Source organism: Polyodon spathula, chromosome 47, assembly GCF_017654505.1.
Source record: "Polyodon spathula isolate WHYD16114869_AA chromosome 47, ASM1765450v1, whole genome shotgun sequence".
In the NCBI taxonomy this organism is placed as follows: domain Eukaryota; kingdom Metazoa; phylum Chordata; class Actinopteri; order Acipenseriformes; family Polyodontidae; genus Polyodon; species Polyodon spathula.
This window is the reverse complement of record NC_054580.1, coordinates 414,624-417,926: the sequence shown is the minus strand read 5'-3', so window position 1 is coordinate 417,926 and position 3,303 is coordinate 414,624. Positions and strand designations below refer to the sequence as shown.

Below are 3,303 nucleotides of genomic sequence, written 5' to 3'. Positions count from 1 at the left end.
AAAAATAATTTTGCTGAGCTGTCCTGGCACCTAGAACCAGAAAAACGGTGACTCCTTGTGCGGGGGCCCGCTGCAAAAAAATCAAGCTCCTAACCTCCACAGAACATGAGATATGCCATATTCACATTCAGCATGTCAAGGGTGGATTTTCAATAGATTTTGACATAAAAGGTTGGCAAAACAGTCTCCAATCCAACCCTCCTTTACCTGTCCTTTCAGTGCATCCTGGCCTGGCTTGTGAAGGAAAACATTTTCACTTCAAACCTCTTCAGGTGGGAAGGGAACAGCACTCTTGCATTGCTGGAGACTGTGTGAAAGATGGTCAAGGACTCATCTGCAGAGTTCTCACAGCTACAAAGAGAAAGAATCAGGAGCAAATCAGCCACAGTTCCAGCTCCTGTGTTTTGTAGAAACAACCTCATATTCCAGCATCTTACCTGTCCACAGCAACATCCCACTTTGGAGAGCTAGTCCTGTCAGCAGAATAGGTTGCCCAGCAGTTATCCAAAAACAATTCAGCCTGTGGATCCCTGCTGTACAGGAGTTCTACCTCAAAATACAAGGGTCTTCGTAAGTACTTCACAACAGGGTAATCCTCCACTCCATAGAGGTCATTTTAGGTTGAATCTGCAGAGATGCAAGGGAGAATTTATAGAAGGAAACACACTGCTACAGCATATACACTATTTTCCATTCCAAGTCATACCCAATGCAAGCCGCATGATGACTTCAAGGTCCCCCCAAGCCAGGCTGGACTCCAGGTGCAGGATTATTCTGGTACAAGAACTGTACTACCTTGGTGTCATTGACCAGATAGTGACAGGCAACTCTCAGCCTGGAAAGAGGAGATGGGTTAGTAGAGCTTCAGGCTCAATCATGAAGATGCTCAATTTGTGATGTAATCCTTACAGGTAAGATGTGAACAGCACTTCATTCTCATAAGTCAGGAGGTTGTTATCAAACTGGAAGAGAAAGATCACAAATGCTCTGTTGCAAAGAACATGCAGATTTAGCATGGAGCTGCATACCAAGTTGCAGACTAGTTTCTGGTACTCTGGTCATCCCTAGATGCATACTAACTTAGTACCAATTGCAACATTTCCCACCCCCACAAATTTCAAAATATGTTTTAGTTGTGAGTAGTTGTGTCAGTTGTTCAAATGTTTTGGGATTTCATATGTTCCAGTTAGTACAATACTGGAAGTCTGCATCAGAAACTGCTAGACTAACTTAGTATTGTTTTACTAACCTCTAGGGAGGGCAACAGCAGTTATTATATGTTTGCTGCAAAAAGCCATTTGAATACGTAGCTGGAGACACTTGAGCTGCAATTGGTATGAGCTCATGTACTAGTTAAGTACCATCTTCCATGCCAAACACAAGATCATCCCCAGTTAGTACAAGGCTTTCACTTAATTACAATTCACCCAAAGCCTCTACAGGCAGCATATGCAATGCCATCTCATGTGTCACAACACCTTTGTCATCTGGACAAGCAGTTAAATAAAACAGTGGCATCTTGCAGGTGGCAAATGCCCACAAATCATGCAAGTAATTCAGCCCCCCCCCCCCCAATCCTATCCCTTGATTCAGGGTGTTATGTCTGCCCCTTGTCAACATGAACCTCATGATTAAAATTTTTCAATACTAACCCTTCTAGTTGTTCCACAGGAGTTGACATTGAAGTAGAAAATCGCATTGATAGCATCAGACTGGAGAGGCCTGCAACTAGGATCCCTTAGAGTTAGTTGACTTGGAGACAAGCTGGGGACAGATTCCACTTTCACAGCAAGAGCTGCCATGGTTCCATTGGTGAAGCAATCTGAAACATACCATTTGGATCCAGGTTAAGGAAACAAATCTCCAATCTCAAAAGCAGCTATTATACAGAATGCTTGGTCTGCAGGAGAGTTACCAATCATCTTTGTAGGGAAACTGCAGGACAGAGAGAAGTCAGCCACCAAAACCATGGTCGTAATATCCTTCAAGGTCAAGTCATGCCTGCTTGTGATGCCTGAAGAGCTGATCACCTACAGAGACAATACATCAGGTCAGTAATGTGTTGAACCCAAAACAGCTAAACACACATTTTAAAGTTGCATCACTTACTTCATATGTGGCATCAATTGAATTGTATGGCACAGCCATCCAGAAATTGGTAGAGTTGACATTATACTTGTACAGGGCACACAGACTTCCAAGTTCTCTTGAGCCCACAAAAGGAATCCAGTTGCGACCCATGTTGCCATGGTATAGAATGCAGCACCATCACAGTAGCCAGTTACTGTAGGTGGAACTGCAAGAGGAAGAACAGTGGACATTGCAATGGACTGGATTGCTTAGGAAAGGGTAGCTGTAGACCACAAATAGTCACTTACTGATGTCTGAGAACAGCTTCGACTACAGCAAGATGAGTGAAGTGTATTCTCTGGCACTACATTCAGCAAGTAGGTCAGGGGCAGAATGTAGGTCCTGGTGTCTGGAGGAGTTACCTGAAAGAAGTAAAGGTTTGTAGATTAAACCCAAAGTCAGACAGCAAGCAACACATCTACAGGAGGCAAGTGTTTTCAAAAGGGCCGTTGGATGGTTGAACAGGTGGGATGGTACCTTTTGTTTCACATTGGGGTCCTCAAATGGCACCTGGAGAGTGTAGGTCTTTGATCCATTGGGAAAGACATGCTCCTGGACATTATAACCTTTAAGGTTGGCTTCTGGAACAGTTAAAATCTCTGGTCCAACTAGAATTGACATGATCCATATCAGGCAGGATTGTCCCCAGGGTCACATTGAACACTCGGTCATTAGGAACAGTGTCTGAAAATAAAGCATTCAGTTAATGAAGGATATGAAGTGGAGCTCTGCAACAAATCCCTTTGATTTACTGCAGGAGGACAAGTTATATATACTGTTTGTGACAACTGGTGGCCGAGGCATGAAAGGGAGTGGTTATTGCATGAATTACTGTGTACTTGGTCTTCTCAGGTCCATCTTGCCAGGTATGCGCCAGCATTGGTTCAATAGAGTAAGAGATCACATAAGTGTTGTCCAATACATGGCTCTGAAAGCACAGGAGCATTTTAGGAGGCAAGCTTTAAAATGAGAAGGAGTTAGAAGATGACGTTCTACATACCTTGTAATATCCAGCAGCAGCACCCATAAGAATTTTTTTACAGTGATTAGCTGGGGATCAACATCAAGTTTATAACCTCTATTCTGAATTTTTGCAGGGTCAAGCTTGCGGCCATCAACTCCCATTTGAACATCAAGGGTAGTAATTTGTGGTGTAGGAACAAGAGGTAGAAC

At 43.4% G+C, this 3,303-nt stretch overlaps 2 pseudogenes; one reads left to right on the top strand and one right to left on the bottom strand.

The window, feature by feature from the left end:
- Positions 1-215: 215 nt before the first annotated feature.
- On the bottom strand, positions 216-3,162 carry LOC121306265 (annotated as a pseudogene).
- The window catches only part of LOC121306264, a 3,693-nt pseudogene continuing 3,504 nt past the window's right edge, over positions 3,115-3,303 (top strand).